Source organism: Rhinopithecus bieti, unplaced genomic scaffold (assembly GCF_001698545.2).
Source record: "Rhinopithecus bieti isolate Rb0 unplaced genomic scaffold, ASM169854v2 scaffold_6380, whole genome shotgun sequence".
Taxonomy (NCBI): Eukaryota; Metazoa; Chordata; class Mammalia; order Primates; family Cercopithecidae; genus Rhinopithecus; species Rhinopithecus bieti.
In genome coordinates this window covers 1,537,145-1,561,554 of record NW_016806642.1, presented here as the reverse complement: position 1 = coordinate 1,561,554, position 24,410 = coordinate 1,537,145, and the positions used below count along the sequence as shown (strand labels likewise).

Below are 24,410 nucleotides of genomic sequence, written 5' to 3'. Positions count from 1 at the left end.
GGGGAAATTCTGAAGCCAGTTGAAGCCTCACAAGGGGCTCCCTCCCACCCCGTCTCCTCTGTAGGGCCTCCCTCTGAAAAACCACAAAGCAAGCCGTTGGAGGTCTGAGTGCCTGCCCTCCCTTCCTGTATGAACGGGGCCCTTTCTACCCTGAAGATGGCATCTGGTGGCCAGGAAGGTGCCTGGACAGCAGTTCCTCGCTGGGTCTCGCTTCCCCCTTACAGAAAGGGTTAGGTGTCCTCTTAGGGAACACAGGTCTAGCTACAGAAGGGGCACACACAGGCAATGGCTATTCCCAAGGGAGAATCAAATGTGAGTTTCAGCGCCCTGGCAACCATACAACAGAGCAGAAGGCTCAGAGTGTGTGTGTCCCTGATGCATGGACAGATCCAGTTTTTGTGGGTTCTAAGCCTTATACAATTTTGGCGGTCCTCTTTAGAAATACAATACAAAATTAGGAATACCACATTAGCTACAGGGCGTTGGAAGGGGTGTTGCCAGTGAAAGATCCTGAAACTTAGGGCTCTTAACTGCTGGGCCATGCAGTTGTCTTGTCCAGCCTGCCACCACTGGACTCTCCCCTGTAACAGAAACCCCTGTAATCCTGCAATGAAACCCCATGTCACGTGTGCTGGCTCTGGGTCTCTTCTTGGCCTTTTGAACATGGTGCCATCTCTAACGAGGCTGATACGGGTTCAGCACGACAGCGCCCGAGCTCCACCCGCTGATGACTGTCCATTGCCTGGAGACAGATACCGAGGTGGAGCTATTGAAAGAAACACTTGCGCTGCCCTGTGAAAGGGAACAAACTCCTCTGTCACGGGCCAGCTCTCCACACCTACCTGACCAAGCCTCAGTCACCAGTTTGGGTCATCCTCACTAGTTCAGACTCTGCCTTCTTCTCCTTTTCCACCCATGGAAGGTTATGCACCCCTGCTTCCAGACCTCCTTGGGCTGCACAAAGGTGCCAACTATACTAGTCTTTACTGAAAGAGAGCAAAATCAAGTGACCTGAATTGCGAGCATTTAGCTAAACATAGTTTGTTTGCATATTTTCAGTCCTTGTAAAAATAATACGCAATTTTTTCCTTATCTGATGGCAATATCATTTACCCAAATCTTAATAAAATGAGGCAAAGCCTAAAAAAATGGAAAGTTAGGTTTAGTTAATGTAGCTTGTTTTCACATGTGCTACAGTTTGGAATTTATAAGCAAACCAGATATAAACTTTCTTCTTTTTGAACAAAACAGTAAGAACAACTTCTTACATATAAAAGTGTCTTCATAAAAGCTATTTATCACAAAAAACAGTGTTCTGCAAATTTGATTTAAAAGCTTTTTTTGGAGATGGGCTCTTGCTACATTGAGGAGGCCAGACTCAAACTCCCGGGCTCAAGGGAATCCCTGGCCTCAGCCCACCAGTGAGCTGGGACTACAGGCACATGCCACTGTGCCTGACCTTCTGCAAATTCTTATTTGTAAAATGGAGTCTGATGGGAAAATAATAGCCACCATTATTTGTGTCCTGTGAACCACATGTAGTCTAAACATTTCATATAGACTATTTCACTTAATCACCTCAATAACCCTATGCAGTATTATCCCTATTTTATTGATGCGGAAATTGAGGCTTTAAGAGGTAAGCGACTTGTCCAAGGTTACAAAGGTATTTCGTATAGATTTGAGGCTGGACACGTTGAGCCTTATTCTTAGTCCCCATGCCAAGCTGCCTCTGCAGCCAAAAATCACTTTCGATACTATAAAGAACTAGTGAGTTTCACAAGATAGTTATTTTTTAAAAGCAGATCATTGCAGATATTTCTATTTTCCCCCAAATTCCTATTTGATTAAAAAGAAAAAGAAAACAGGCTGAGAAATGGGGCTACTTTTTTCCAAGGCTTTTAAAGTTTTTAGAAATCATCATAATAGTTAAATGCAAACAATGATAATAGCTACCATTTATTGAACATGTATTATGTGATGGGCCACTGGCTAAGTTCACAATGTGTGCTGTTTCCTTTAATATAGCTATCTTGTGAGGCAAATGATATGATGCCCATTTAACAGATGAGGAAACTGAGACTCAGAAAGGTTAACCATAACCACTATGTTCAAAGTGTCTCAATAGCTAAGGAAAGTTTGAACTTTAGTCTATCTGCCCACACTAAGCCACTTCCCTACTATAAAATGTATACAAATAGAAAGCATGCTTTAGCTAAGAGCCTGTTAGTTATTTCAAATATATATCTAGATCTTTGAATGGCCAACGGAAATCACTATATGCTTTCAGGTCAAGAGAGTATAGGTGAGCAGTCCCAGGGGAGTTGAGTTCTGCTATCTGAGTTTCTGTCTCTAATATCACTTCATATGATGGGTCTGGGGGAGGAAAGGAGGGAGCTGTATCTTGCCATCTTTGTAAACAGCCAGTAAAAATGAGGACATAAATCAGGTTCACATCTGGATATATAATGTTCAGTCTTGCCAAGAGACTAGTACACGACGGAACTACCCCAAATGCATTTAATACATTCTTAGGCCACTGCACCCAGAGAGACCCCAACTTTAGCTGACCCAAGCATCTTCCCAGCATGGGTCATTTGCTCATTTGAGATGCTGGCTTCACTACGGGTTGGGGGGCCTATACTCAGCGAGTGACCTAATTGTTACAGGACCCAACATCACAGTGATCCAACCGCACATGACAAAGGAGGGCACACTGGCAGAGAGGCTGAGTTCACAGCGCTGGTACCAGAGAAGGCAGAAAAATACGCTGACTCCAAATGTCACACGAGCATGAAAGAAAACCTACATAAGTGAGGGTGGGTCTTTGGAGGGAGGTAGGACATTCTGTAAGGCTTGAATTTGCAGAGTTCATAAACCCTGCATGGAGCCCTGATCAATATGCCCCCATGAAGCACAGCAAATCAGTTCTCAGATCAAGAGAAACTATGTTAGGGTCATGAGCATGAGAAATGGCATGAGCACCGTTTCCAAATACTAGCTTTCTGCTGGAGTTATACAGGTGTATGTTGGTATAAGGCAAAGGAAACCCACCCAGACACATAGGTCAAAAGTTTCCCTGTGGGCTTAGAGAACAGGGTGTCTAAGCTTCACTTTGGAATCTGAGGCCCAGGCAAGAATTCCAATTTTCTAAACATTACGCATTTTTCCAATGTTCGATTTTTCCAGACAGGGCATGCACATGCACACACTCATACTCTCACTCTCTCTCTCTCCTGAGATCCCATTAGAGAGAAAGAACATCACAGGAAGCTAGGTTTGGCTTGGAGGGAGCAGCATCTTTCCAACAACTCCAACTTAGCTGAAAATCTGAATGGGATGATATGGGAGGGAGGGAGGGGAGAGGGAGACAGGAAGCTCCTCACCAGATGAAGGACCACTTTTAGAGTGTTAAAAGAAGAGAAGTGTCTCACACTGGGTCTGAGGTTAAGATGCTAAAGTGGAAGTTTCCACCACCTCAAGATGTAACAGATGGGAAATTCCAAAGCAGGGGATCTGATCATTATGTGGAAATTTCTAATAAGCTGGCTCTAAGACCCAGAAGGAGGACACAAACAGGACAGTGGAAAGCAATGGAGGATTCTGGGAGTAAGATTCTTTGGTAATGCTCTGATTCCTACGGTTTCCAAGGTGGGTGGAATGGAGAGGTCTCAGCCTTTTTTCTCCAGCCCAGAGAAAAGGGTTTCAAAAGCTGTATGTGGTGAGTTTGATATGCATCTCCTAGAGTTCCCAGGTTGATAGTGACATCTGCCCTTAGGAACCAAAATGTGAGAGGTGGCTGACGCTGGCTAAGCCAGCAGGGCGGATGCCACATCAGAAAGTGAGTACTGTCCCCTTGTCCCATGGCAGAGGGGAGGGTAAAAGGAATATGAACCCTGGACACCCAGAGTGGCAGCCTGGGTCTCTTCGCAACAGGTTCTCCCCGAGAGGGCTTTGGCATGAGAGTGAGAGGACCCCAAAGAGAGTCCGACTGGAAACCAGAAGGTGCTGAGGGATGGCAACAGTGGCAGGAGGAGAGAACCACCCAAATCCCAGGGGCCCCAGAGCAAGGCCCCTCAGAGGAGTCCTGGAGAAGGCCATGGAGGTGGCCAGGAGAGAAAAAAGTCCCTTTCCCTGTCTGCCAGGCTCAGATAACTCAGCACCAGGTGTGACAGTTGCAGTCAGGTAAAGACTTGCTGCACACTCCCCCTGACCCCACAACCTGGAGACCAGAGCAGTGGGCAGCTGGAGGCCACTGGAACAGGAAGTGGCCCTTGGTGGCTGGATGGAGGGAAGTCCTCCCTTGGAATGAATACTGACTCTTTATAGACCAAAGAGGGCATTTCAAATTTCCAAAATGAACCTGTGTGCATGTGTGTGTGCATGCTGAGAGAGAAAGAGTGAGAGTGAGATGAGAGAGAGAGAGAGAGAGAGAGACAGACAGAGAGAGGGAGAGAGAGAGGCAGGCTGACTTCAAGTGGCCTTAGAACTTCTCATTACCAGAAAAGTAACCAGAGAAGTTATGGGCCTGATGAAGTTATTATCAGGAAATGGGGTACAACACACCTTCCTGAATAAACTTTAAAGGAACAGTGGGAGATAAGAATGAAGCTGAGTCTTAACTATGACCCGTGAGTCACATTGTACCATATATTAATTACATACAGTTAACCTTTGGTAAGTCCTGACTATGTGCCAGGCACTGGGCCATGGACTTCACAGACACTACCTCATTCAGTCCCTCTAACAACTCCTTGAGGCATGTATTTGACAGATAAGAAAACTGTGGCTCAGAGAAGTTAGGCAACTTGCCCAGGGTCACACAGGTAAGTAAGCAAAGTAGTAGGAACCTGTACTCAACCTCAAGCCTGACATCTATCCGTGAGCTCTCATATTGTCCCGGATGAGTGGTTTTCAGCAAATTTGTGATTGAAGCAGGAAAGGGACTTGGGTCCTGCCCATCCTTCCTCCTTGAGAGTCCCTGAGCTAGAAAACCAAAAACCAGAGTTTGAAAGCCACTGACAAATATGATCTTATGGGTCTTGTACAACACTCTGATTTTATGATGCTATCATCTGTGGGTGGGAAGGTAGAGAGAGGTGGACCCACCACAGAGGACATAGGGGAGAGGAAAAACTCAGAATTTATATCCAGTGTTCCAGGAGAGGCAGCTGGAAGGAGCTGGTTCCAGCAGGTGGATCTGAGGTTCCCAGAATTATAATCATGTATATAAATATAGAGTTCAGAGAATGCATGTAAAGCACTTAGCACAGAGCCCGGCATTAGGTAAATGGCAACTATGATTGTGGAAAGTGTACATATGTGCCTAAAAAGCTTAACATATAATTTAACGCAACATGCTCAGCCACTGATGTCACTGTGTCTGTCCCATAAGGAGCTATGTTTATCATGGACACTACACTTTACTAATTGAGCCAAGACAAGAAAGGAACGTGTAAGATTAAGCTAGCCAAGTCTAAAACAATTAGAGTAAGTCTGAAGCAATGGTTTTTAAGCAAGGGGGGCCCAGGGGAGGGGGCAGGCATGGAGTCCTGTGACATAATGATGGAAAACATAATCCTTTCTCCAATAAAAAAAAGTGCATATGTACAATTTTGCAAATAATGACAGAAGGTTCACAGATCTGTTGAAGTATATTCATAATCTCCAGATTAAGAACCACTCCTGAAGATCCTGAGGATTCAACATGAGGTCCTCAGGCCAAGAGCTGCCCACCAGATCTCAAAGTGGTGCTACCCATCCTTGTCCTCTCCACATGCTCCTTATTGGTAGTCTGGATCACGACACCAAACCTGAAGTAGGTAGTCAATGTAACTGTGCAGAATCTAATTTCCAACCAGTTTAATAGACTCCAAATGAAGAATGTCTAAACTAGTGGACTCTGGTACCTAGAAAATTTATCTGCTTGGCATTCTCAATCTTTCCTTCCTTCCTTCTGGTAGCAACACACCTCCTTTTTATCATTTTTTAATTTTTTAAATGTATTAAATAATGTGGGGAGTCTTCCAGTGAAAACAGGAAACCTGCTAGACAAATTCTAAAAGAGCTGTCACACTACCCCTCCTTTTTTTTATGGGGAACCCATTCTGTGTAATTCTGGTGGGATTTACCGTCTCTCATGGGACACGTGAACAGCCCTTAGCTAAAGTGATGCTGCTTATTGTCGACTGCCTATTTCTGGCCATGCTGGTTCAGGCAGGCAATCCAATTTGGGCCGGTCAAGGTCCCTCCTTGGTACTTACTACTGCTAGAAGTATGGCAAAAGAGGCAACCACAGCTGTGAGAATGACAGAAACCCAGTTACTGATAGCTACCTCTGCCACCATGGTAAGGGAGAGCATGTCTGAGAATGAAGCTGAGAGAGCTAAGTCAAGTCAAGACAGAGTGAAAGATAATGGCCTGATGATATCTTTGGAACTCCTGAATACAGCTGTGCCTGAAGCCCTTACTAGTATGGCCATCCTAATCATATAAGTCAAGAGACTAGTTTGAATTATATTTCTGTTGCTTGCAACCAAAATACTCCTAATAAACTTGATCTAAAGAAAAACAAAGTCCCAAAGGAAATTCCCCTTCATGGGTAGTCCTTGTGGAATTCTGGGCTCCGCTTTGATAACGACCCTAAATGAATTAAAATTTTTTCTTCCTATGACATTCTTGCAAAAAAGTCTAGGCTTAACATTATTCCTTATCATTCTCTGCACCAATAGCATCTTAGCAGTGCCGCCAGTCAGCAAATATTTCATTCTCCCCACCCTTGATCCTGCACTCCTGCTCACCTTCCCTACATTATCAGATACTACCTCTTGTAATAAGTATTAAGGTTACTCATTAGAAGAGGAGGGACCCAGAAAAGGACAGTGGTAGCCTAGTTTATAGTTCGCTACTATCAAATACTTGGAGTCAAGTCTCATGAGCCTCTCAAACTGCCCCCAAAAGGCACTGAATGTTCCAGTATAAGAAATGAACCTAGAATCACGGGGCTCAAAAGAGAAGGAGAGAGACATGGAGCAAGGGAAGAGGATCATGCAGGGTCAATGTAAATTCTGTGTTTCAAAAGCCACAACACAGACTGAGTCACTGTAGAATGACTTGAGAATGGAGAGAAAAAACATTCACAGAGCACTATCAGGAAGTTGTTTGTTTTTCTTTCAGAACAGGGATGGTAAGTAGATTTCAACTCAAGTGTCCAATCTGGTCCATAACTAAAATGCCAAGGCTCAGCATCAAGACAGCTGTGACAATCTGAAGTCCATTACGAGGTGGGGAGGGGAGGAGGGTTGTGAATATATGTATTTGTTATTTCAGTTGAAACAATTACATTTCATCCTTGGACTAAGCAAGACCAACAGAGAAATGCACACCTGAACTAGAGGGGTTTCTCTTGGACTGCACTCAGCTGTCACGTCACTCGCCTGCACAGAGGCAGTCCTCATTGTTTTACCTACAGGGATGTTGTCGGCCACTCTGTGTGGCATTCGCTTTATGAGCACCCTGAAGACATTTCTCTGAGCCTTGAATCATGATCAACCTTGCTTCTTCTGAGTAACTCGTGTGCTTTTATCTTCCAGCCACCATAAGTTGTTAACGGAGCATGTTTTCCTTCTTGTACTGACTGCTCGGAAGCTCAGAGGTAAGACTCTGGGGCCTGACAGCAAATGAACAGCCTCTCTCCCATGAACTGGGGCCTTACTTTATCTCTGACTTCACCCCACTTTTCCTTCTCCACAGATTTCCTCCCTTATTTTTCTTAATCGCGTTATATTATACCTATGTTTAAAGGCCATCTCAAAAATCTTTGAAGACAGGTACATACATCAGATCAACAGTAATCAACATAAGAGGAAACAAACCAGATGGTGAGTGGAGGAAAGTTTTACAAATGCTGCCATGCAGTGGCAGCCACAGGGTGATGGCCTTGAACCAGGAATAGCCCTGGGCCAACTCATCAAGTCAGCAAGTATCTCATTCTCCCTACCCCGGATCCTGTGTTCCTGCTCACCTTCCCTACCCTCCATCCCCCATGGGCAGCCAGTGCCCCTGGGCCATTCCTGAGCATCCACACCTACTCTCTCTTTAGTGCTACTGGTTGCTCTCCCTCCCTCAACTCCTCCCACCAAATCAAAATGCCTTCCACCTCTCTCTAGAACCTTGGGCTTGACTATATGTTGTCAACAGTTGATAAGAGCGTAGTGTCTTTTCTTTCTCAAGGACAGGTACATTTTAACCAGGCATTTTGAAGAGGAAAAAACCCCATAGAAGTAATTCACTAAAGGTGGAATATACTACAAAAGTAGTACAAAAGCAATTGAAAAGGAGATTTTTCTTGTAAATCTCAAGTAATTCTATGTAAGGCAGCACAGTACCTGGCACACAGTGCTCAATACACAGTAGGTACTCATTATTACTATTGTTGCTGTTATTGTTAATTCCACCACTACCATTTGATCACTCACTGTCTATTCCTTTTACCTCTACCAAGCAGGCTACTGCCCTTTTCAGAACACTGGCCGACTGGAGATCCACAATCAATTAATTCATTTTAATTATACTTACAATTTATAATGCACTTAGGGTAACTTGCAGGATGATGAGATACATGGCTTAGCCATCATTAACACTCCACCTGACAGTCAGTGACCCCAAGAAACAAAGCCTAGCTGACATGGACCTGCAGCTACCTGCAGATACATGAATAGTCCCAGGTGACAGGAGAAGGATCACGTAGCTGAGCCCAGCCCAAATCACCAACCCACAGAATGGTGAGATAAATAAAGCATTGTTATTTTGAGCCAGTAAATTTTGACTCAAAATGCTGGCAGTAAATTTTGGGGTGGTTTGTTATGCAGCATAAGATAACTGATACACATTGCAAATAGCCACAATATTAGGGAGTGATGCTATATGAAGCCCCAGAAGCTTTCTCACTTTTAAAAAGTACATTATTTTCCTAGCTCTTAAGGAAGTTTTCTACCATGGCAGAACTATTACCTCGCAATAATCACATTTAGGTGAGATGAGAGATGAGAGAAAAAAATACAGAAATAAAGAGTAGAGCCCCAGTATGTTTTATGTTGTAGCTGTGAGCCAATTTTCATTACAACACACTACAAGGGACTGTCTGAATTCCTTGGCTGAAATAACACTCTGTTGTTTTGGATACTGCCTGAAACAAGCAGACCATCAACAGGGGCCTGGAAATAGTTTCATTACCCAAAAAAGTTTTTATTTTAATAGTATTTGGCATGTAATCATGGATCTTTATCCTGCCCATGGTCTTACAAAGGAACATGGGTTGCTCTGTTTTTTTAAGGCATGGAAACATCATAAATCATTATAGAGATTAAAGAAAAGTACAAATAAATAGACATCTCATCATATCACTGGTAGGGAAGCATCTAACATAGAAGTGTGAATGTCATCTCAAAAATAAAGTCAAACAGTCACTTTGTTTAAGAAATGAAGAACTTACCAGTAAGACTTTGTGTGGTCCAATGTTTTCAGGTTTTAAGTGGAATGAATCTGAAATAGAATTAAATAAACATTCCTTAAGTAAATCACATTTGGAAAGGGTGTGCTTTCGATCCCAAGTGACTGCCATAACGTTGAGCATTTATTCATGTAGTGAAAGATGAACAAAGCTTTTTCTGGCTCCTGATGGAAGAGGGAACATTTTTTGCCAACATGGTTTAACTTCCTGAATAGAGAGAGCATGCTCTCATCTACTTTGGGGAGTGCTCAAAATCTGAGGCCAGTGTAACTATAAATGGTAGTGTTTTTTCCAAACCTCTCCAAGTCAGGGGAAGCCTCTCTAGCTGTTGCCCTTACCTTGGTCTCTCAATCTCTTTATGCTAGGACCCAGCCATGGCTCCCTCTAAGACACCACCTAAAACACTGGTGGTCCAACATAACCTCAGAAGGTCAGAGGAAGAGTGTACAAGACATTCTAATAGTGGCTATCTGATCATATACATAAACACAGATTTTTATCTTAATTGATAATAATGAGCCTAAGGTAGTATTGTTCAATAGAAATATAACCCAAGCCACATACTATTAAAACATAATATTAAATATATTTAATAATTAGATTAATATAAAATTATGTATTATATTATATATTAATTCTAACTATACATAATTATAATGAAATACATTTAATAACTAGAACATAATATTAGGTGTTCTAGTAGCTACATTTAAAAGCAAAAAATAAATTAATTTTAATATTTAATTTAACCTAATTTATCTAGAGTATTATTGCAACACATAATACAGAAATCATTAATAAGATATTTTACTTTTTTTTAGACTAAATCTTCAAGATTCAGTACCTCTCAACTTGAGCTAGCCACATTTCAAGTAGTCCATGGCCACACATGGCTAGTGGCTACCATACTAGACAGCACGGGTCTAGGCAACCTATTCTTGGTCTTCAGGTATTGGCAAGGCTTCAAGAAGTCCGACGCATATGAAGATCTTATTCACCTATTTTCCTTCTCTCAGTCATCTATCATTACTCCCATTTCATGATGTCATTTTAACAGAAATCAGACAAAATGACAGCAAATACTTATATATAGCACTTACTATGTGCCAGGAACTGTTCTTGGCATGCCCCTGTGTTACCTCAGTTAAACCTCACAATAACTTTATGAGGTAAATATATTATTCTCATTTTGTAACGAGGCAACTGAGGCACAGAGGGGTTACACTATTTACACAAGACCGTGAGACGGTGACAGGGATGAGATTCAAATCTAAGTCGTTTGCCTCCAGAGTCCATGCTTTTACCCACTACCCTCTCAATTAAATTTGAACAGCTCAAAAGAAGATAATTACTTTCAGTTTTAATTATAACCATCAAATGATCCAAGTCTGCTCTCATGATAACATGGTTAGATAATAGCAGTGATGGCAGATGGAACAGTTACTGGATGCACTAGCAAATTAAATTCAAAACAATTTGGGATCTGAGCACAAAAACCAAAGCAGGTGGGGTCGAAAAGGCTGCATCAGGTCTGGAGGTTTGTCTGGATGACTAAGGTGGTGGTGGTCGGGGAGGTTAATGTGAGGTCCACGGAAAATCTTCTTTTGGTGATTTTTCTGAGGGAAGGGCCTAGTGCTTTCATCAGATGCTGAAAGATTCTCAAACGCGTCTTTTAGATAGGTATCCCTATATTTGTCTCAGCAGGGGTAGGAAGTTAGGAAGAATCAAGTAAAAGAATTAAGAAAACACATCCTTTTCACTTTATTAATCCACAGGCCCCAAAAGAATCACACTCAGCGAGCAAAATCAGCCCCCCTCATGCAAGCTTTCTGCCAAATTACAGAGACGGAGGCTGGTCAGTGACATCGTAGAGCTAAGGCCACTCAAAGGGCTGCCACCCAGTCTCCCATGGAGAGCCCTGAGCCTGCTGAAAATCCTTCTGTGGCTTCCTCTAGGTTTTAGGATCAAGGCCAAGCTCCTCAGACTACTCAAAAAAGCCCCCGTGGCCTCATGCCTGGACTCTCCCTCAGGCGTCTCACTGACAGGTCCCAAAATGCACACCCTGCCCCCTTCACTCCTCTATGCCTTTGTGGATTCTGTTCTTTCTGTCAAACATGTCCTTTCCCTACAGTATCAGTGGGTCTTCACATCTCAGTTCAAAAGTCACCACCTCTGGGAAGCCTGTGTGAATACTCTTGACTGGCTTAGCAACAACTTCTCTGCAGTAGTGACAGTAAGGCAGTATTCATTCAATTCAAATGGCAATTATACACTACTATAGTTATGTGTCCCTGAAGGAGGGGGATGTGTTCTGAGAAATGAAGTTTTAGGGGATTTCATCATGTGAATATCGTAGGGTGTACTTACACAAACCTAGACGGTACAGCCTACCACACACCTAGGCTACATGGTAGAGCCTATTGTGTCTAGGCTACAAACCTGGACAGCATGTTACTGTTCTGAATACTGTAGGCAACTATAACACAATGGTAAGTATTTGTGTATCTAAACATAGAAAAGGTATAGTAAAAATACGGTATTATCATCTTTAAAATAGGTTGTTTTGTTTAAAAAAAATCAGTTGGTACCAATGGTATTATATAGTCTTATGGGACCACTGCCACAGATGCAGCCTATAGTTGACTGAAATTTCATTATATGCACATGAGTGTACTATTGGTAATATTAAAAGCTGGTTTTTTAAGGTGCTAGGCACTGTTCAAATGCTTTACATGCTCCTTTAATCCCCTTAGTAATCCTATGAGGAAGGTTCTTTCATTATTCCGTTTAGTAGGACAGCAAATTGAGGCACAGAGGTTAAGCCAGTAGCCTAAGGTTACATGGCTCGTAAGTGGCGGAGTCAAACTGTAAACCCAGACAATTTGGTTCTAGACCTCACACTCCATGCCTGCCTCCAACTAGGGTCCCCTTCCCTCTACCCTCATTGCCCCTGTACTTACTTTACTCTGGTATCTCCTATATTTTAGATTTCCATTTATTGGTCTCTCTCCCCACGTTTGCAGAATCCTGCAATCATGTTTGCAGGTTAATAATGTGTCTAGCTCATTTTTGTCTCTCCGGGACCTAGTGAGGTGCTTGGTATATGGCAGATACTCAATAAAGACACACACAGGAAAACACTGGAATAGCATTGAAAGGATAGGAGCCAAGGCTATCAACCCAGGCCTGATAAAAATGCACTAGGATAAAGAATCTTCAAATAAAGACTTTAACAAAGCAAGTTTTGACTTTATCTTTTAAATCCAGCCAGTACCAAGGAGATGGTCACTTCCCAGGCCTGTTCAGTACCAGAGGGAGGAGAAGCAACTCAGAGCTTGGCAGACTTGCTCACACCTCCAAGTTCATCAGTTTTACTTTACTTTGCATGTAGAACTAAGTAATAACATGCTTAAGCAATAGCATGCCCAAAGTCTTGGCTGGCTATTATCAAGGACTGCCAGAAAAGACACATGCTAAAAAATCTCCTTTGGCTGCCTGGACATGGCTTGGATATTTCTACCATGGAGTTCCAGAATATACTTCTTTCCATTACTAACTAAACTCCCCTCGAATGGCTATGGAATTTGAACTTGTAGAAGAATACTTTCCTCTAACAGTGAGAAAGGCAAAAAGTTTTAAGATCTAGAACATACACAGATCTGTAGGAAGAGAAGGAGCTCTCTCTAGCCTGGTCAGAGATTGCATCAGGATTGTGGCCCAGCCTACCCACTTGCAGATAAATACAGTCAGCCATAACATCCACCCTTTATACTGCATCTGGAATGTAAAAGAATCCACCACCTTCCCATGTACGTAGATGGATGTCAGTATCACTTGTTATTAACAACCAAACCATAAATCTGTATTGACTCTTGCCATATCATCTCCTTACATAAGAAATAATGACATTAATTTAGTTATTATTGAGAGGTATACTGAATGTAAATGCCAGGGATGGTTGTAGGTGCTGGAGATGCAGTGGTGAATGAAGTATAATTACATTCTTGACTTGAGGCCCTTACATTGTAATGGGGGAAAGCAAACAAACATGTATACAAATAAGTAAATGAGATCATTTTAAACAATAAGTTCTACAATTTTTTTCATACATGCAAGGAGTGAAGTGACCTAATGAAGAGTTTAACAAGGTTTCTTCAGCAGCTGTAGGGAGGAGCATTGAAGAGGCAATAGCGAACAAATGGTGACCAAGTGTGAGGCCATTTGATTGTTCAGGTGAGCTATGGTACCTCAGATATAGAGAAGTAGACGAATTCAGTATAGGTTCCAGAGGTAAACAATTAAGACTTGCTGATGAAGTGAATACAGGGGGTCAAGCAACTTGGTCAATGATGGTTTCATTTACTCAGGGATAAAACAGATTGAGGGAAGAAAAAAAATCAAGAATTCTGACGTGATCTGGTTAACTTTGAGACATTCAAGGGGGGATGTCAAAAAAGCATTAAGAAGTCTAGAACCATGCTGTCCAATATAGGTACATGTGAGTCTTTAAATTTAAATACAAATAAAAACTCACTTCCCCAGTTGTATGAGCCACATTTCAAGTGACCAAGCAGCCACAAAGGCAGCTACTCTATGGAACAGCACAGGTACTATATGGTTTCATTCTGATATGTTATCTCAAAAGGCAAAAACAGATGTAAAAGGGCTTTTGACACACATAAAGGACCCTACTGTAGGGATAAAAGGTAAATGCTCCACAAAGGTGGGGCATAGTTGAGGGAAATAAACCCTATGCTTTAAGTCTATCCTACGAATTTGCCTTTATTAGATGCTTGGAGGGTTACCAACTTTGTAAAGTAATACTATATGTGTCAAAGAATTACAAATTCATTCCTGAGCTCCAAAGGTTAAAAACAGTGGGTTACAACGCTGGCATTTTGCCCCATTGTAAAGGGCTTCGGTCCCAGAGAATGGCACACCCCAAAAGGTTGAACTGGCCTAATTTAACCAAATGGTACCACCTCATTATCTCCACCTTGGGACTGGCTCTTGGCTGGAAGAGCTGGTCTAGGCTGTTCATCAGGAGAAACTCTTTTTACCTGGCTACTGTCCTAATCTACAGAGAGTTTCTGAAGACAAAGTTTTGTTTTCAAGGAACTGGTGGTATATGTACTCAATTAACTTGTAGATAAGCTGGGGGAAAAGTATTCTGATAATGCCAAAGCAGTATAAATTTTAAAAAATACACATAGATTCCTATTTCATCACACTTTAAGAGAATAAGTGAAAAAGAGTAAACAAGAAATTGAAATGTTATACTCAACATATTTTTTTTCCCATTTTTGTACTGAAAGGACAATCACAGTTTTAAAAGGATGGAAAGCTTCTTTGGAATTTACCCATATTTCCAGCATCCTAGTGCTGCTATTTATTTTTGCATGTTACCTTTGATAGAAACATGTGCTTTTATGTGACTATGGCCATAGTTTATATGGTATTGGTAGTAAAGGCTTTGGAATTGGGCAGATCGAGGTTTGAATGTCGGATCCTCAACTAATGAGACGCGAGTCCTTGAACAATTTATCTCTAGTTCTCAATTTCCTAACGTGTAAAATGGGGCTAATATTACTTTTTGTATAAACTTGCTGTAAGGATAAAAAATCTTAGCACAGTGCCACTAGGACAAACTCCATGAATTACGGCTACTATTTCTTTCTAAAATTTCACTTTAAATATTTCAGTATTTCTACACATAGACATAAGTGTTTCATGTTGAAAAGCCACAACTTCCTAAATCAATCCCCTAATGCTGGATAGTTAAGTTACTGCCAGTTTTTATTATCACAAACATGATTACATTGGACATCTTCATGACTTAGCTTTTTCATTCTTTTATCTTATTTCTCTGGCTTCTCTAAATTCCTAACAGTAGAATTACTAGCTTTTGCTTTTAAAAGGATTTTTATTGGCTGGGCGCGGTGGCTCACGCCTGTAATCCCAGCACTTTGGGAGGCCGAGGCGGTGGATACACGAGAGTCAGGAGATTGAGACCATCCTAGCTTAATACAGTGAAACCCCGTCTCTTACTAAAAATACAAAAAAATTAGCCGGGTTGTGGTGGCGGTGGCCTGTTAGTGGTTGTTGTGTTGTTTGGGGGGTTCCCAGCTCTTGGAGGCTGAGGGCAGGAGAATGGCGTGAACCCAGGAGGGCGGCGGAGCTTGCAGTGAGAGGAGATCGCGCCACTGCACTCCATCCTGGGCGACAAGCGAGACTCCGTCTCAAAAAAAAAAAAAAAAAAAGGATTTTTATTAGCATACAACAATATCACCAGCAAAATAATGCACAGTTCCTGAGATCTTCATATTTTATACATAAAATAGTATTAAGACTGTTTTGTTTTGTATTTGTAATAGCATTAGGATCAACATTTTTACATGTTTGTTTATTAATGGTGTGTCACCTTGAAAAACAATAATTTTATATTTTTTGGTTATTCATGTATTATGAACCTGATGTTTTTCTTGTAAGTTTGAATAAGTTCTTTGTAGTGAACAGTAATCAACAGGTAAGATATACATTTGCCACAAATAGATTCCCAAAACTTATGCAAGTAAGTATGAAAGTATCTTTTCATTTACATAGCATTTCTTAAATAATGTGTAACAGCTATATTTTGTATAAACCTCAAGAGATATGATATTGCTTCTTGGCGAAATGTTTGGCTTTTGATTGAGTTTCAAAGTCAATTTATATCCACACTGATCGTCATAGCAACCCTGTGAGTGAACTGGGGAGTATAACAGTGTTGCCTGTACAGTAGAGAAAACAGATCCAAACAGGCCAGGTGACTGAGACAGGATCACTGAATCCTGCAGCTGAATCCCTCTTTCACTGAGTCACAGGACCCCTTGTGAAAGGAAGCTTACAAGGTAAAAGTGAAGAGATGTATTTTGTGCAAAATGGATTATTATTCAAAGCACCAATTCTATATTGTTTCCTATTAGAAAGCCTTTACACACAGCATCCAAGAACCATGTTTACTTCACTGGAGGATCTCAAGAAATGTTAGCATTATTTCAGCAAATTTACTGTAACAATGGCTTACAAAATGGATCTACCCTCACACAGTTTTTTATACAGACAAAATAATTTAAATAACTTAAACCTAAATTAAGTTTTATGTTATTATTATTATTATTATTGTCCTGGCGTAAATACCACTTCTTCTCCCAAGTATTCCCTCATTCTTTGGCTCAATGAAACCACTCTTCTCTTAGAATTTCTACAACCTTTTCTACCTCCTACTTTTTATCACAGATATTTGGGAATGTGTTGCACTTCTCTTACTGGGTGGTAAGGTCCCAATGGTCCATATTTTAGTCGTATCTCCTAAATCACCTGGCATCTTTCTCTGCATGGAGGAGCACTCAATCAATGTTTTACAGAGACATGCGGGAAGAATTTTCATAGTTAAGAGAAAACAGTTTTTTAAAAAACGTAATTAAAATAAGAGCATTTTATAAGGTTGCACTAACTGTATTCTCTTTGCTACACCATTCCTTATTTTGGCAAGCATACTATCATGAGACACTTCTAATGCATTCTTAGGCTGGAGGTCTGCATTAGCCAAACAATACTAAACTACATTAAACAGAATGTCTAAGAATGTTTCCAACCATGTACAAATCTGTATAAATATGTAGCTGTATCGGTGATGCTTTTATTTGCAAATTCAGATATAACTTATCTCTCAAAAATTCACTGTGTATACACACAGACACACACACAGCACACAAGCACTAAAGTCTTGGTCAGCATTTGGGAAAAACTCAGATAAAAATATGGGACATCTGTTTCCTAATACTAGGAAAATTCACAGGAAATGATTAATGTTCACTAGGGAGAAAGAAATAATCTGGATTGAATTATGAAATGAAAACATCCAAAATTTACAATTTAATACAGTATATCCTGTCAGCCATGAGACCTTCAAAACTGGGGATGATTTAACATTTTATTGAAATACCTGTTACAGTAGAAACATTTTTATTCCGTATATATACCAATAAACAAAACTGAATACCCCAGCCTACACAATACTTTCAGATTCTGTATCTCCCCGCGGATATTTATGTAACCCTTGGCAGTTGAGGTTAGCTGTTTCGTGTGTATTTCCATAATGTGCCCAGTGCCTTGTGGGACAAATTAGTAACTAACACTAAATTGGACGGTGGTCCCCAGATAGAGAGGATTGGGGTCTTTTAAGAAAGATCTAGCATAGCTATGTCTCCCAAGGAGAACTGGAGGGACAATGACGGACAGCCACAGAGCAAGGCCAAAGAAAACTGTAGATGAAGAGGGTCTGTAGCTTGTTGGCTCTTCCACCATCCTGCTGCTTGTAAGTGTCTCTGAACCTACTATGTGTTTGGCAATGTGGAAGGTGGTAGGGACAAAACAGAAAACAAAATATATTCCCCCTATGGGCCAGATGCAGTAGCTCACGCCTGTAATACCAGCACTCTGGGAGGCTAAGGTGGGCAGATCATTTGAGGCCAGGGGTTCGAGACTAGCCTGGCAAACATGGTGAAACCCCATCTCTACTAAAAATACAAAAACAACAAAAAACTAGCCAGGCATGATGGCATGTGCCTGTAATCCCAGCTACTTGGGAGGCTGAGGCAGGAGAACTGCTGGAACCTGGGAGGTGGAGGTTGCAGTGAGCAGAGATTGAGCCACTGCACTCCAGCCTAGGTGACAGAGTGAGACTCTGTCTCTCCCTTCTCTCTCTCTCTCTCTGTGTATGTATATATATATATGTGCGTGTGTGTCTATATATATATACGTATATATATGTGTGTGTATAAATATGTGTGTGTATATATAGTCCCTCCCCTCAAGGAACCCACAATAAGTCATATAAACAACTCATGAGGCCACCATAGCTCCAGTAGCACATAATCTAATTACAGTAAGGATAGCTAACCCTGAGAACACAAAGGACACTTATACTGGTCTGGGATGATCACAGAAGGCTTCCAGGAGGAAGCAGGGTGGAAGCTAAACTGTACGGAATGACCAGGGTTTACCACAAGAGGAAAGGAGGGAGGTATAAGTAAGGTAGAGGGAAAAGCTTGTGCCAAAGCCTGAGAGGAAGTGAGTCCCTAAGCATACTGGGGGATGCAAAAAGCTTGGTGCACTGGGGCAAAGAGTTCTCAAGTGGAGAGAGTCCTTATTAACTAACAGGCAATAGCCAGGCAAAACCTAAAGGAGGTAACTATAGTGAAAACCACAGGACCAATGGAAATGACCCAGAATCTCTAGCATCTTCACATCAGAAAGAGTTATCACAGACAAGGGGGGACAGCCCAGGCCCTTTTGAGCGATAGACCTCTAGAGAGAGAGAGCAAGAAGATAAACTGTACCATGGCCACAACCTCATCAGAGTCAATGCCGGTTTCCAATTCCAAGGAAAAACCAATAGCCAGCTACCCAACCCAACAAAAAGGAAGAGTGAGCAGGCCTTCTTCACAACCCTAAGGGGATGGCAGAATTATCTCCATTTTACAGGTAAGCTGCTGGTTTTAGAAGACAGGATTTATCAATATTCCTTTCTGTTGATTGATCCAGCTTCTGACTAGGAAAAACCAACTCATCTTGCTTTAACTGGGACTTCCCAGTTTTTGTACTGAAAGTCTCATGTCCCAGGAATCCCGTCAGTGCTATGCAAGCCAAGATGGTTGGTTAGCCTACTCAGAGTTTGTGACGTACATGAAGTGGACACTGGGATTTATGACACAGCTTTTTGTATAGGAACTGGTGCAAAGTTACACGTGACTGACCTCCCAAGCTAACTTGGATCCTTTGAACGAGGGAACCTTTTGGAATAGCTTAGTGGCTTCTCCAAGGCTCCTATATTATTTGCCATAATTTACACTGAATAATATTTGCAAAGCAAAAGCCTAGCTGAGGGCTTAGTGATTACTATCTGTGTGCTAACGTCAGATAATTGCATACTTCACAGCAATTAGCCAGAAGAGTCCTCTGAAATTAGCTGTTGTTGTTAACTGAAAGTTAACCAAATAATCTTTCAGCTTTAACTTTTTCGATTTGTTTTGTTTTGAGACAGTGTCTGGTTCTGTCACTCAGGCTGGAGTATAGTGGTGTGATCAGGTCACAGCTCCCTGCAGCCCCTACCTCCTGGGCTCACACAATCCTCCTGAGTTTCCCTAGTGGCTGGGACTACAGGGTCACTTTACCACACCCAGCTAGTTTTTGTGTTTTTTTTTTTTTTTTTAAGAGATAGTGTCTTGCTACGTTTTCCAGGCTGGTCTTAATCTTCTGGCCTCAAGCCATTCTTCTGCCTTGGCCTCCCGAAGCATAAGGATTTAAGGCATGAACCACTGTGCCTGGCCAGCTTTAACTTCTGACATTGAAAATCTTCCTAAAATAAATTAGTTTACTTACACAGGACGAGTAGTATACATATTTTCATATATCTTTGTTAACTAGGAATCCTACCATGCTTTACTTATTGCAATGGCTTACATACTTACTGTTCGACAGATTTAAGAAGGTTTAGAAGACAACAAGAACGCACTATAGTTTCCAATAAATACAGTCACAATAGGATATTACTTTGTGGCAATATCTGGCAGGCAGAGAGTGGCTAACAAATCTTTATAGAATGAATGATGGTGGGAAAGTGGCCCATACAGAACTACAAAAAAGAAAATGATGAGGATAGTGCATGAGATAAAGGCTATACTTGTGCTTCTGCCACAGTGCTGTTGACTAAAGCAGTGGGAGCTCCAAGCTGAGGCACACAGTTCTTATCCAATAAAAGGAAGCAAAAGCTCTTCAAGAGCAGTCCTTTCCTTACAAGGGTGGTAATGAATAAAATAGGCGACGTGGCCTTCGGTCTGCAGAAAATGCAGAAAGACTTCAATGGTAAGACCAAGGGCCCGCTATTAAGTCCTGATTCAAAAGGCAAACCCCTAGGAAGCTCAGGAAATGTCATCCAGGCTAATGCTCTTTGGTGAGAATCCTGACATAGGAATGGATGAAGATACGTGCCTTAGAATCTTTCTCCGACAAAAGCAATGATTTCTAACACATTTTTGGTTAGCTTTCGATGAAAAGATATTTCTAACATCTAATCATGTTTGAATGGAACTATATTAAAAATACTTTTCATTAGCCTCAGAAAACTAACAAAAAAAATTAACAGTGAAATGTAGCAGTACTTTTTACTGGTGATATGTAACTATGAGTCCCTCTAAAAATTCTGGTTTTATTGGAGTAGTCTGGATAACTGAGATTTTGCTATATATTGAAAATAAACATTTTGCCCATGAGCTTTAGTTCTCTAATGCTATTACTCTTTTTGCCGACACCTTTGCATCAGACATAGACAGAATCACAGCAGACATATTCAGGTTATGTCTGCTGCAGAGTCAGGCAGCACAATCGGGCAGGATGCAGCCAAGGGCACTGCCCTGAGCCTGGATCAGAAAAACAAGAGCCGGAAGGGTTTGTTTCCACTCTGCCAGACTTTTGGTGTAGATGAGCGCACTTCCCCAGGCCTTGGACTCAGAGGAAGAAAATGAGAAGTGCTCCTCAGGTGAGACTGTGAGCCTCCCTCCGAGACCTGCACATTCACAGATGTGTGAGGTGGGTGTGCTATAAAGTATCCCACGCTGGTTTTGGGGCTTCGACTCCACAGAATAGTTTAGTCTTAAACTCTAGCTACCAAAATATGGATTAGCAAAGAAATTTTTCTGTCATTGAAAACCAAAGAAATAAGATATACAGATTCTAAGGACTTGCTCATCTTTTCCTGTATCATCAAGAGATCAACAGCTTATTAAAAAACAGAAACAAAACACTCATCTGTGTTCAACACAGTCCACTGAAAGCCATAACTCAACAGGAGGACTATTCTGAAGAAAATCAGCATATCCAGTACAACCCACCTGTTCTTACACCTACCACCTGCTTCCTGGGTAAAGCCATCTTTGCTGCCTCTATTGTAATATTAGTTTGCACCCCCGCCCTCCACCAGGCATCCTTACAGATCTTTCCATTTTACATACATTCTGAACTACACAGACAATCTATTGCCCATCATTTAGGGAAATATACAAGCATATTATCACTGTACTAGCCAAAAAAACTCAGAGCCAAGAAAAAAAAACCTGTCATCCACTATACCACAGCAGGGAGATTTAAAGGCAGCTTAGGGCATTCAACAATGTTCTATCTGTCAAATCAGCCACTTCTGTGCCCATCCCTTTTCCTCGGATCTCCTGTTGGCCATTTATGTATCTGCATCAACAACTTGATTGTAAAGTCCCCTGACTGCATAGGCCATAGTTTATTCCTTTTTTTTTTTTTGAGATGGAGTCTCGCTCTGTTGCTCAGGCTGGAGTGCAGTAGCACTATCTTGGCTCATTGCAACCTCTGCCCCCCAGGTTTAAGCAATTCTCTTGCCTCAGCCTCCTGAGTAGCTGGGATTACAGGTGCGTGCCACCACCACGCCCGGCTAATTTTTGTATTTTTAGTAGAGACAAGGTTTCTCCATGTTTGTCAGGCTGATCTCAAACTCCTGACCTCGTGATCTGCCCGCCTCGGCTTCTCAAAGTGCTGGGATTACAGGTGTGAGGCACCATGCCCAGCCCATACTTTATTCCTATATGTATTTGTTTTCCTTCCCACAAGAATTATCTCTTTACTTGAAGCACCCTAGATTTTAATAAATGAAAAAAAAAAAAAAAACACTCCGGATGTACTTAATTATATCTAAGTTTCTAAAACTGAAATGTTCACAGTGGCTCAGGGGAAGGGTAACGCAAGAGTTAATTCTGAAATTCAGTTCTATTTATCTTATTTGTCAAAGCCAGCTTTTACTCCTGTGAACATGTCTCTCCTAATTCCAGGAATAACTGTGGATACTGATGATGTAAATACAGTTTTTCTTAATCTTTTAAAATTCGCACTCATTTCTGATAATCTTATCTTCCCTAATCAGATTCTGATATACCCATCCTTAGGTGTCTTAGGAAACTGTGATATGTATTTTCAGTCTCCTTTGCTGAATTCTCTCCTCTTCCTCAAATCTGATGACTCTCAAATCTCTATCTCCAGTCTCAGCTTGCTTTTTGAACTCCACACATACTTGTCTGATTGACTTCTTAATATCTCCCCTAGGATGCTTAATAAGGTATCACAAACAATTGTGCCCTGGCCACAATCACCTCCCACACTGCTCTCCCCTCTTGGGGCTCCCAGGGGACATCAATGGTACCAGAAGGACTCCATCATTCATGCCCTTGTTCAAGCCAACATCTTCATTCATTTTTGGCTCCTTTCTCACCAACTGCATATCCAACCAATCTACCAGCAAATCCTGTCAGCCCTGCCTTCAAAATACCTCGAGAACCCAGTCACGCATTGGCATCTCCTCTGCTCCCATCTGGGCAACCTAGCAGCATCTCTCGCCTGGATGACTTAAAGAGTTCCCTCTGCTGATCTGGGCTTCACACTTGCTTCCCTCCTCAAACCCCCACCTAGTCTCCCTCAGTCATTACTTCCTAGCTCAAAACTCTCCAACAGTTTCTCAGCATACTTAACACACTCACTCACATCCACTCCTTGGCCCATCAGGTGCTATGAGAAATGGCCTTGGCTCACTCTATTCAGCCACACTAGCCCCTCTTCTCCTTAAATCTGCCAAGCAATGCTCTGTCTCGGGGTCCTCACACGGGTTATTCCTTCTGCTTAAACTTCTCACAGACACTGCAGGCCTGCACATCTCACTGCCTCACTTCCTTCAGGTCTCTGGGTCAAGCGTTATCTCCTCAGAAAGGCCCTACTCTCTCTTCCCAGACTCTGCTTTGGTTTTCTTCTTGGTATGTAACCCTTCCCCCTTCCTGGCACTCTATTTTCTATCTATTGAATTATTGGCCCTCTCCTTCACTGGAATGTCAACGCCATGAGAAAAGGACGTTGTTTGTTTACCGTTGTACTCCCAGTGCCTGAGGCAACGCCTGACACAGGCTAGGCATTCAAGAAAAAAATACGCTTTTTTTTGTTACTGAATGAATGAATGCATATTCTCAACTAGGCAGAAATATTTTATTGAACTTGATTTTTCTGTTCATATTATAAAAATAAATATTTCCCCTTTCCCCAGGTGAATCATAAGATAACGCATGATTTTTAAACTACGTATGCCTTACCCCTTAGATTCTGATATCTGCCCACTGGGGTATTTCAATGTATAAAACCTCATGGCTACATTATCTGAATTTTTACTAAGCATCCGGCATGTTCTGTAGTCTTTTACCTCTAACTAAAGCCTTAAGGCTTTATTACCTTTAAAAAATGCTTGCAGAATTAAGCTAATAAAGACATTGTCTGCCTTACTTGTGGCAGTGGCAGCTTTTTTTGTTTTTCCCCCAGTTGTATCTGAATAAGGCTGCTCAGATTTCAATGCCAACTAGTTTGTCCCACAACTTTTGTTGTATGGTTCCATGCAGTTTGGGCCCAGCAGCCACAGAAACACTGTAGAATATTAAGACAACTCCTTGGAAGAGACTAGAAGGAAGTTCAGGCCCCTTCTGCCAGGAGTCTCCAATACATTTGGGTTTTCTGGCTGCCTGGCCAGTATTGGTGCTTTTCAGAAGAGCAGTGTTTCCTTCATGAATGAAGCCCATTTATCATGACACACTCAGTGGACAGAGTTAGCTCCTAGGGGACAGCCACTCTCCCAGTCTCTGACATTTTCCCAGTGTGACAGTGAATACCACCCCACAGAGACCACTATTGCTCTGTGAATTCCACCTTGGACTCTTAGCAAACCTCAGCTTCAGCGAGTTCAGTCAACTGGAAATTGTCTCCTGTGCCTTTTCTTCTTTTCTTAAAGCATAATCTTTCTGGA

General features: G+C 41.7%; 1 protein-coding gene across 2 annotated transcripts in view; it reads right to left on the bottom strand.

Annotated features, from left to right (window-relative positions):
• GNG12 (G protein subunit gamma 12) overlaps window positions 1-24,410 on the bottom strand; it is a 131,246-nt gene that overhangs the window by 66,828 nt on the left and 40,008 nt on the right. For both annotated transcript variants that reach the window (XM_017877146.1, XM_017877147.1), the window contains exon 2: window positions 9,494-9,543. The gene's annotated coding sequence lies outside the window, so the exon portion shown is untranslated. The remainder of the gene's footprint in view (window positions 1-9,493; window positions 9,544-24,410) is intronic.